This window comes from Crinia signifera, chromosome 1 (assembly GCF_055691185.1).
Source record: "Crinia signifera chromosome 1, ASM5569118v1, whole genome shotgun sequence".
NCBI classification, from domain to species: Eukaryota; Metazoa; Chordata; class Amphibia; order Anura; family Myobatrachidae; genus Crinia; species Crinia signifera.
In genome coordinates, this window is record NC_139217.1 from 63,154,095 (window position 1) to 63,166,697 (window position 12,603).

Here is a 12,603-nt window from a genome sequence, read left to right on the forward strand (position 1 = left end):
TTTCTACCCAGTTTGTTTTATCACTGTTGTTTCCAATAGAAAAGTGCAATGGAATATGCTGCGCTATTTAAGTAAATGTAAATAAATAATAAATATATCCCAAGGCACATCCACAGCCAGAGCTAGGCCACTATCTCTAGGCTGGTAGTGTAAACATCATGGGGTAAAAAAGCCTGGGTTCTCCTGAAAGTTCCTCTATCCATCACTAGGCTTTACCTAGGGTCCTCAGGGTCAGATTGGCCTTAGAACTTACAGGGAAGATTCCTGGGAGGCTGATGCACTGGTGAGTCCACCTGCCAACCAGTTCACAGTAGAATAGCCAATGCTGCAAATACTCATCTAAGGTGGGCGCCCATCTATATCTATTGTGACATCTGTAAAGGGACAGGATTGGTTGCTATATGGGGATGTATCAATTACTAGGCTCCATTGGAGGAGGGGTGAGGATATTTGTGATATTTGGGGAATATGGTAATGAGTTGTTTGTCTGCTTGATAGAGGTTTTGGGGTCTGTGTTCAGTCTCAGTGAAGGGAGGAAGGGCATTATTTGTAATGTGGAACTTTATGGTTTGTCACAGCAGTTTAAAGGTCTGGGGAAACCTAGAGTGCCAATGGCTTCCACACAGGTGTAGTGATTAATTAATCCTGCTTATCTTGGTGTTGGTTCCTCCTACATTTGATTTAGTGCTGCCCATGTGTGGCCACTTTCAGTTCCCAATCTGCTCCTCAGGGTCCCCCACCATAGTGCCAACCAGTCCTAGGTGAACATGCAGTAGGTCTAGAATCCCTAGGAAAGTGGGTCTAGCGAAAATCACACATTCTACCATAAGATAAAACACTTGGACTATTCTCAACAACCCTCGAATAGTGGGTGGTGATAATAAATATTGCATACACAATATAAAGTAATATTGTAAACTGTATACTATGTCTAGCGTCCTTGTAGGTAAATAAAATAAATGTTTCACAGTTTGGCTTAAACATCATGGACTAAACCAAATTATCCGCAGTTTCACCCTCCAAACCCTAAGATGACAAATCATGGGTTCTGAACCTGTATCTGTTGTGCGGCAGTTTGCAAACTGAATACTAATCCTACAATGTTGTAATTTTTTAATCTCGTATCTGTATTATTGTACTCACTTAAGGAATCAGAAAATGAAACATATCTGAGCCATTATTGCTGCAAAACAGCCCGTAAAAGTGTGGATTATGTCACTGTGCAACGCTTATGTTTTAAAAATAAGCTGTGAATACTAAGATATTGAACACATTTCTAAAATGGAAAATTGGATCAATGCCCAATTACCGTATCTGCCGTGAACGTATACAGTGTGCAATATGACAGCAAGTAATTATAAAGCAAAGCTAACAATCACTCTCCCTATAAGTGACAGAAGGTGGTTCCCTTAGCTAGCTGGCAGCAAAGGTTGTTTACCTGGTTTCACATTTTTAATTGACTGCCTGGCATTCTTAGGAACAGCTGGTCTTTAATTAGTTGGAAAATTATTGTCACTGTAAAAAAAAAAAGGAACAAAGCAATTAAACATAGGAATCCATATGGTTATACATTGTCATCAACGTCAGGTTTATTTTTATATTTTTACTTTTTTTCCTCCATCTCTGCATTGTTTATCAATGTGACAGGAAGATAGTCAGTCACCATATCTTCATTATTAGTTTTATTCTTGAATACACTAATATGCTCTTATTATTCCATATCACAGATTATTTTCAGCACGGAACCTCACTTTTCTGCAGGACCTACTCTATTGCCCAAAATAATGACCATAACCATAGTAAAGATGGGGCTGCTCTCATCTGAGTGACTCCCATCGCGACTACCGCTGCCCGCCACCATGCTAAAATGGGGCATGCGCAAGTCAAGATGCTCGTATGCCCCATTCTCGACAATGGACACGCGAGTATGTGAGAAGCTCACACGTCCACATCCTGTCCGCCAGGTTGCCATCCACCAGAAACTTGAGGATGGCACGCCGGTGGCCATAATGAGAGCGGCCCCATCTGTATCACAGTAGTGTCAGACAATGTGGTCACAAACCATATGGCACCCCAAATCTAGGAATGGTGACTGCCGATGATTAGTGTATATATATATATATATATATATATATATATATATATATATATATATATATATATATGGAGAAAAAGAGAAAAATAACAGTGCGCAAAAACTTATGAGAAAAAAGCCAGTGTCCAAATCTGAACAATAGTACCACAGGAGTGTATCCTCCACACAGTCTCTTTCAAATGCACTCAGGTGTATATAGCCCGGCAGCTTAAGCTCTTCCTCTCATGGAGGTAATCCTGAATCCACAGGTGTGTTTTGTCTACAAAAGAAACGATAAGAGCAAGCGCACTATAGTGCATGAATCAATTTTAAACAATTTATTGAAGGGTACACAGAAGATAAAATAGGTAGCGGGGGTCACGTACCACAACAAGCGGCACTAGTCGCCGCAGTAGAATCGCATAAACTGCTTTTCCCAGCAGTAGTTTGTAGGAGAGGTTACACTCAATTGTGGCATCCACAGCAACAGCGGTTGCGGTCTCACACCCCACAGGTTCAAAGTTCTTGGTCAGAGAAGACGCTAGGCCACGCCCCAATGCATTTCGTCATTGACTTCGTCAGAGGGCTATATATATATATATAGGGAATGGAGGCACCCATTATTTTGTACCTTGAGTACCATAACTTGGCACCTTGAATCTGAAGCCAAACAGAGCGTCATCAAAGAAAGTCCATCACCATGGTAAATAACTAAGGCAAAAACTGAATTACAGAAATTATGAATTAGAGAAATGAAATCGATAAAATAAATACAAATAAGAACCTATACAGCACAATGGAAATAGTTGTAAATATCACTTCAGTTCTGCTGTTCATTCAGCACTGGAAAAAGGGCACAGTGCTGCCAATGCAATTCACAGCATCTGTAGCCTACTGCCACATAATAGTTTGCACTTAAAACATGTCTGCAAGACCCTCCTCCAAAATAATGTATTATAATGTGTCAGTAAGGAATTACCTAGGGCATAAATGCATTCATAATGAAAGCTAACATTATGGTCAGATTTTGTTTTGCCAGACTGTAGCTCCTCTCCAGAATTGTGGTCCTCAGTTTCCTTCTGATATTCAGTAACTGTTGGATCCCTATCCTCTAAACCTGACCTTCTTGTCACAAGCCCACTCCCCACCGACTCCTCTCCTGTCTTCCTCTACTTCTTTTATATCACATTTCCAAAGCTAAATAAAATCAGTCTAATTTGGAAACTGGATGTGGTCAGCATCCCGGCAGACAGGATGATGGAATTCAATGTACCAACATCAGCATCCTGACTGCTTTCAGAAGACCAGCGATGAAACTTTGAAAAAGACCAGGATGCCATTGCCAAAATGCAGACTGCCGGCATCTCGATCAGTAAGTAGGCATAACAGGCTAGCACACGGCCAGGGAAGGGGGGATAGGTTTTAGCATGGGGGGGGGGGGCTTAGAGTGAGGCTGTATGGAGGGGTTAGGGTTAGGTTTAAGGGTTGGGTTATGGGGGTTAGGTCTAGGCACTAGCAGGGAGGGTTAGTGTTAGTGTTAACACCTCATCCCTTTAATTCCGGGCACATATTAATTACACAGGTTCTGTGGCTGACTGACTTCAAGACTCCATTTCAACTGTTTTTGTTTAAAAAAAAAAAACTGTTGAAATGGAGTCTTGAAGTCAGCCAGCCACAGAACCTGTGTAATTAATATGTGTCCGGAATTAAAGGGAAGAGGTAATAACCCTAGTTAGTATGGGGGAAATTTACTAAAGGAAATTTGTAAAAAAATAGGTGTATTTGTATCCAGAAATACACTTATTTTTGACATTTACTATCCCGAAAATACGGCAATTCGTAGTCGTATTGATGTGCTAGCAATACGAATACGAATTGCCGTATTTTCGGGATAGTAAATGTCAAAAATAAGTGTATTACAGGATACAAATACACCTATTTTTTACAAATTTCCTTTAGTAAATTTCCCCCTATGTATTTAGATTTTCCTGATGGCAGGTCACTAACTATAACACCCGAAACGTTGAATATCTTCTGAAATTAACATCTTGTAACAAGTCTGCTGAGTGCATATATATGCAGTGCAGTGATATATATATTTCCAATACTGCCGGCACTCACTAAATCAATTACAAATTGCTCCGATGCCTGAATCACAAAATAGTTACCAAATCCAAATCACAGTCAAACGGAACTGAACAGCACTCAGAGACTGCAGTAAAATTTTGTATTAGCAGGTACAAGTAACGTTTCAGGGGACAAACCCTGTCTTCATAGACAGATTATGTTACTTATTTGTACCCATGGATATTTTTAACCAATAAATGTTTATCCGACCTTATTTTAAACTTATTTATTGTGTCTGCCGACACCACTTCTCCAGGAAGAGAGTTCCAAAGTTTGACTGCTCTGACCGTAAAGAATTTTTTTCTTCTAATGGAACAAAATCTTTTTTTTTTTCTAATCTAAACTCGTGCCCTTGCATCCTAGATTCCTTTCTAGCAGAAAAAAGGGTGTTTGACAGTTTCTTATATTGGCCCCTAATATATTTGTACATGTTGAGCCCTCCTTCTCTAGTGTAAATAGTCCCAAAGTGCTCAATCTCTCCTCGTAGCTTACATGTATCTGCAAAGATGGATACATTGCTAAGTAACCCCATGCCAATATCGTCACTAATAATTTTTTTTAATAAAGTGGGCCCTAGTACCGAACCCTGTGGCACTCCACTTAGTACTGGTATCTTATTTAATATGGCACTGTTCACAACCACTCTTTGTTCTCTATTACACAGCCAGTTCCCTACCCATCTACAGATATTTGCCCTAATCCCAGGTCCTCCATTTTATTTATAAACCTCATGTATGGTACTGTATCAAAAGCTTTAGCAAAATCTCGGAAGATCACATCTACATCGTTTGCATTATCAAGGTTTTTGCTAACCTCTTCATAGAACTCTAGTAAATTTGTTTGGCATGAACGATTTTTTACGAACCCATGCTGGTTACTACTGAGTAAACTATGAAGGTCTAAATATTCCAGGTCATTGCCCTGACAAAAAATGTGAAATACATTTGAAAGAGGTTTCTTACCCCCACAGTATTTTTTTCCCCAGATTGTAAATCATATGTGTACAAAGTTTGGTGTAAATTGCTCCAGGCATTCCAGAGTTACTGTAAGCTGGAACATACACACACATATACATACATCAATACATACCCTTACATCCATATTTGTATAAAAATTTTGCCCAAATATTCGCAAAAATGTTACTTTGAGCTAAAGACTAAAGATTTATATTGTCACTAGCAGTCCAAAAGCTTGTATTATAGGCATTATCAACTAGAGTCGGGACTGGGGATCTAAGTGGCCATGAACCTAATCTGGACCAAATTAATGTCATGGTACTTGTTTCCTAGAACGGCGCCCATCGCGGGCATCGCATGTACATCGCATACCATTATAATGGCATGCGATGCGACCGATGTGATGGCCGCGATTTTACATAGAATATGTCACGTCGGTTGCAACGCATGCGGCCAAAAAATCGCATGCGATGCGACCGCCGCGATTACCGATTTTACATAGGGAACAATGTTAAATGGCCCAATTGACCCGATTTTACATAGGGAACAATGTTAAATGGCCCACAGACCCCAAATAGCCACCCTGAAGAGTGAAATGGCCCTCCCAATTGTTAACGCCACCCCACGATCAACGTCAACCCGAAGCGTGGCGAGCGCAGCGAGCCTGCGAGGGGCGGCGGTACGTGTCCTACGACCTTTTCATACCCCCACTATCCACATCGGCGTGGAGTTGAGAATAGAAAGTGTGGTGATCGCAGTGAGCCACCGAGCCCGAAGCGTGGCGAGCGTAGCGAGCCTCGCGAGGGGACGCGGATACCTGTGAAGCCCGTGAGGGAACGCCGATACCTGTGGGGCTCACCACGCTTCGGGCTCGGTGGCTCGCTGCGCTCGCCACACTTTCTATTCTCAACTCCATGCCAACGTCAGGGGCTGGCTGGCAACTTTTAGCCTAGGGGGCAAGTCCAGAGCACTGGCCCATACCCCCCCCCCATGGTACAGGCCACGCCCCCTTATGATATGTGTGTGGCCTATCATAAGGGGGCATGGCCTGTACCATGATTGTATTTTGTACCTGCAGATTGCCATTGTGATGCTAATTACACATTATGACGCACACCTTGATGCCCATTGCACCCCATACTTTGATGGCAATTACCCAATGCTCCCCACACCGTAATGCCCATTATGCCCCATACCATGATGCCCATTACACCGCACAATGTGATGTCCACAGTTACAGATTTTCCCCCACAGTGCCAGATATTCTGCCACAGTGCCAAATACACATACAGTATGCCCTCACAGTGCCAGATATGCCCCCACAGTGTCAGAGACACATATGCCCCCACAGTGCCAGAGCCACATATGCCCCCACAGTGCCAGATATTCCCCCACAGTGCCAGATACACATATGCCCCCACAGTGCCAGAGACACATATGCCCCCACAGTGCCAGATATGCCCCCACAGTGCGAGATACACATATGCCCCCGCAGTGCCAGATATTCCCCCACAGTGCCAAGTACACATATGCCCCCACAGTGCAAGATATGCCCCCACAGTGCCAGAGACACATATGCCCCCACAGTGCCAGATATTCCCCCACAGTGCCAAATACACATATGCCCCCACAGTGCCAGAAACACATATGCCCCACAGTGCCAAAATTTCCCACCAGCAACTCACCATTGTTGCTGTCTCTCCATCTGATGCTGCTTCTGGGGGGAGGGGGGGGGGCGGGGGAGAGCGCACCCCTGCATAAAAGACAGGACACCACAGGCTGCTCCCCCTGTATAATAATAATATTGCCATGATGCCACAGGCTGCTCCCCCTGTATAATAATAATGCCATGATGCCACAGGCTGCTCCCCCTGTATAATAATTTGTGTCATGGCATTACTATTATTATATTATACAGAGGGAGCAGCCTGTGGTGTCATTGCATTATTATTATTATACAGAGAGCAGCCTGTGGTGTCATGGCATTACTTTTATATTATACGGCGGGAGCAGCCTGTGGTGTCATGGCATTATTATTATACAGAGGGAGCAGCCTGTGGTGTCATGGCATAATGCCATGACACCACAGGCTGCTCCCCCTGTACAATAACAATTATGACACCACAGGTTGCTCCCCCTGTATAATATAAAACTAATGCCATGACACTACAGGCTGCTCCCGCTGTATAATAATAATGCAATGACACCACAGGCTGCTCCCGCTGTATAATAATAATGCAATGACACCACAGGCTGCTCTCGCTGTATAATAATAATGCCATGACACCACAGGCTGCTCCCGCTGTATAATATAACAATAGTAATGCCATGACACAAATTATTATACAGGGGGAGCAGCCTGTGGCGTCATTGCATTATTATTATACAGAGGGAGCAGCCTGTGGTGTCATGGCATTACTTTTATATTATACAGGGGGAGCAGCCTGTGGTGTCATGGCATTATTATTGTACAGGGGGAGCAGCCTGTGGTGTCATGGCATTATGCCATGACACCACAGGCTGCTCCCCCTGTACAATAATAATGACACCACAGGCTGCTCCCCCTGTATAATATAAAAGTAATGCCATGACACCACAGGCTGCTTTCTCTGTATAATATAATAATAGTAATGCCATGACACAAATTATTATACAGGGGGAGCACCCTGTGGTGTCATTGCATTATTATTAATATACATGAAACTGCCGATATATCGTTTTAGGTGTTTAATACTCCCTGTGTTTTATCCCCAGGCTCCTCTCCTACTGCGGCTCCAGGAATTTCAATTATACTCTGTGCGGCCTCCTGCTGCGGCCCCCACGACTTGTCCTGCGGCCTGCCTGACGCTGCCTCCAGTCTCTGAGTCTGCAGACGCGTGGGTGGGAGGCATCATCGTCATGACGTCCCCACCCAGCGCCTGGCACTGCCGACGGGGATAAGAGGGAATAGGCTGCCGGCCCTCCTCCACCTAGTCGTGGAGGCCGGCCAGTAGCGCACGCAGGGGGGGTTTCCGAGTACCCAGAAACCCCCCCAGGAGTCTAAGGGCCCTAGGCTGAAAGCTGAGGGTCCCCTCTTTCCATGATTACAAGAATTTTTAAAATCGGACCTTGGGAACTGGAGATATCTGAGTTCAAAGAAGTGGTCCCCATCCAAGCCTTTTAATTGCTCTTCCCAGTCAGATATTTCAGGTTCTGTCTGAATTAGAGTTTATCTGAGGGTATATTCCAAAAGCTGGGACTCTACCCCTTTGATGGACACTAGTAGCTTGTCTCTACTGTTCCCAGAGCCAGAGATATCAGCCTTCCAGCAGCTGGTTACTGCTCCACCTCCACACACCTGGTACTGTATGTAGTTTTATATACTCGTGGGCAGATTGCTCCGCCTCCTGAACTCTGATCCCCTAGTCCCCAATACCATTTGGTAAGTGGGATTCTCTAGTTTTTAATTACATTAAAATCTAAGAAATCTGTATCTGGGAACTGGAGATATCTGCAGTCAAGCAAGCTGTCCTCCCACCAGAAAATTATGGATAATAAGCCCACTCCACTATACACCCCTCCTCTGCATATTAAACATCTTCTACCACCCTGGAAGTTATGTATCAGGGCCCCTTCATTCAGCCCAATACCCCCTTCCCCCACCTCATCTCCCACCATCTGTGCAGTAAAGGGGTAATTAGTGGAAATTACTGATCCAGGCCCTACATGCTGAGCGGTTGATATAATACTCCCTACTACCCGCGGGTCATCAAAGCTTCCCCCACCCCTGCTGCTGGAGGATTGGTAGGGGCCCCAATACATTGCTATGCCCAGGGGTCTGCACTGCTGTGGACTCCCCTGTATGTGTATATATATATGTGTGTGTGTGCATTTTATATATATATATATATATATATATATATATATATATATATTTTTTTTTATTATTTATATACATTTGGTCTATCTATAATACTTTAACTGACTCGTCATATACTGGGTCACCTAAGTGTCCATCTCCGTGCTTTGCTCCGCCCCTCTGGAAACCCCCTTCTGAAAATCCTGCGTTTGCCCCTGAGGCCGGCGGCCATGTTCCTGTGGCCTCAGACATAATTTAAAAGACCACAGGAACATGGCCGCCGGCAGTGAAAAAAAAAACGGGAAGGTGGCCTCGGACACGGCCGCGGCCCGCAGCAGCCCTGCCAGTGCGGCCTGGGGGGCAGATGTTGGGGGTATGAAAAGGTCGGAGGACGCGTACCGCCGCCCCTCGCAGGCACGCTGCGCTTGCCACGCTTCGGATTGACGTTGATCGTGGGGTGGCGTTAACAATTGGGAGGGCCATTTCACACTTCAGGGTGGGTATTTGGGGTCTGTGGGCCATTTAACATTGTTCCCTATGTGAAATCGGGTCAATTGGGCCGTTTAACATTGTTCCCTATGTAAAATCGCGGTAATTGCGTCGGTCGCATCGCATGCGATTTTTTGGCCGCATGCGATGCGACCGACGCGATTTTTTTCCTTGCGATGCCTAAGATCAAAATCGTGGGCGCCGTTCTAGGAAACAAGTACCAATCTCCTCTACCCCCTCTATGTTATGCAACTATGCCATTTGAATTCGAATCTCATTAAATAGTCGAATTCAGGCAAAAAAATGCGATTTAAAAAAATGTGATAAAAAAGTGACTAAAAATCGCATCTCATTAAATCTCGTCCATGGTCTTTTACTAAACACTGGATACTTCGAACCTCTATAACATTTATCTTGGTAGAAATATTGGGTACTGCTTTCCTAGCACGGCGCCCGTCTCATTGATTGTATGTTTAAGGTACTTAAGGCATACAATCAACGCGATGGACCCGATTTTTTAATCTCATGGATCTTATGCATCCATAAGATGCATGAGATCCATGAGATAAAAAATCGTGAGCCCCCAATAACCATTGTTAACGCCACCAGCACTATCAACGCCAACACGAAGCGTGGCGAGCGGCGGCGGTACGCGTCCTCCGAACTTTCATACCCCCACTATCCACAACGGCGTGGAGTTGATTTTATATAGTGTGGCGAGCGCAGCGAGCCACCGAGCCCGAAGTGTGGCGTGCGCAGCGAGGGGACGCGGACTCCTTTACATGTATTCTGCGTCCCCTCACGGGGCTCGCTGCGCTCGCCACGCTTCCGGCTCGGTGGCTCGCTGCGCTTGCCACACTATATAAAATCAACTCCATGCCGACGTGGATAGTGGGGGTATGAAAAGGTCGGAGGACGCGTACCGCCGCCCTTCGCGGGCTCGCTGCACTCGCCACGCTTCGGGTTGCCGTCAATAGTGGGGTGGCGTCAACAATGGGGGGGCTATTTCACCCATGAGGGGGGGTTAGCAATTAAAATTGGGGTTTTGGGGCCTTTTTACATTGATTCTAATGTAAAAATCACGTCGATTGCGTCGATTTCATCATCTCATGCATCTTATGCCGCACAAACACATAAGATGCATGAGATGCTTGCAATGTAAAAATCTCGTCAATCGCGTCGATTGCATCATCTCATGCATCTTATGCCGCACAAACACATAAGATGCATGAGATGCTTGAGATATCAGCCCCACACATACAATCTAGATCATGGGCGCCGTGCTAGGAAAGCAGTACCAAATATTGCAAATAATTTATCAGCGCTGAACAATAATAAAAATATGAATTGAGTTATTAATGCAACACTTTTGTTATTTTCCATTATGTAGAAAAATGGCATTCCTGATAGCTGTTGTTATTCATATATCACTTTATTTTAATGTACCCTGATCTCTTGTATCTGTCTATAACATACATGATAATGTGTTGAATCATATAGTTAATTCAATTGTCCCCCTTCGGCATTCCAGAAAAAACTGTCATCTGACACAGAGAAGAACACGCCAGTTGCTAGATCTGTTGCATTATGCCTCAGGCACAAAAACAATAGCCCTTTTCTAACAACATACATTACTTTGAATTTCCATTATTCTTGTATTCAATCAAAAGTTCCTTTGGAACAAAGTTATAAAGAAATGACTCATCTTGAGGTCGTTATTGCTGCTTTATTTCTTGATGGGCAAAATGCTTTTACAATTTTCAGCATATATTTTATATTCTTTTGGGCTACTGAATCATGCTTACCAACTCGACTGCCCTCCTATGGAGTGGCAGCCCAGTCAGAGAATATTGGGCATGGCTAGCATACAGGATGGCCATCTGGAGAGCATGGCAGCGGGATCGGGCCTTTGCCCCCCCCCCCCCCTTTACTCTACAGTGCAGAGATAATAAGCGTTGTATAGCAGAGCGGTGACAGGGTTCTAATGGTGCATATTCAGCAGAAATCACATCATTAGGTCACCTCAGCCTATCCACTTGTACTCTGTTGGGGGGCAGCTCACCCATGGGAGGTGCGGTGGGCTGGAGGGGATGCAGGTGACTTAAATACCCTCCAACATGACCCATTCCATTACAAAATGCTCCGCTCCTGGACTTCAATGTTCAAAGCTTTATTTAAAGCATTAAACATTGGCAAACCATTTGTATGGATTCAAAATATTAAATCAATATTTTTAAAGAGAAACCATTTTTTAGCTATTGTGCAAGGTAAATTAATAATTTGCTGCAACCAGACAAATTTGTTGTGGCTATAGAGGCAAGATGTACTGTAAGAAAGGAGGCTTACAAAGCCTTAAAAGTTTGAATGCAGTTATTGTTGCGGACTGGGATTTATATTGTAGCGGCTAAATCACTGGATATACTTTTATTTAGCACATAAATTCTTCTGTTCTGTGTTATTTGACACAAGACTACCGAGGATTTATTAAATGATAGAACTTGCTGAGGTCTAAATGATAAGTAATTACGAAGGTCCTGATATTTACAAATGGGGATTTTTAAAAAAAGTATGCTTTTTGTGTCACATCTGTTTGGGGATGTTAAGAAATGTTAGCAACAAAATAATCCATTATACACAAAAGGTCCAAGGCCCTTATTCTGATCGGTGCGGACTTTTCCGAATTCTTTCGGATGGCGTTTTTTAGCCGTCTGCGCATGCGTGGAGAACGCTACGCGCATGTGCCACGCATGGTCTCCGTACTTGTTCTCACTAATACCGTACAGAAATGTGCACCGCAATCATTCGGCCAATATGGGTGTGTTATGGGCGTCATGCGGAATGACACAGGGGCGTAGTTTCAAAGTGGGCTAAACTGGGCGGAAACATGGGCGGACACGGGGGAGTACACACATTTTGGTAGGCGTGCATTCGGACAGCACGCCGAATACACGCGAGCAAAAAGGGAAGAAATGTGCGGTGTACAAAAGGTTACTCTTGCTTTGCGGACACCACTCGGTCATGCGCTAGGCAATCGGAACGCCTAATCAGGACGAACGCACCTCAACCAATGTCACCTGAACACAATACAATTACATACTTCACCCATTACTTGTTAGTTA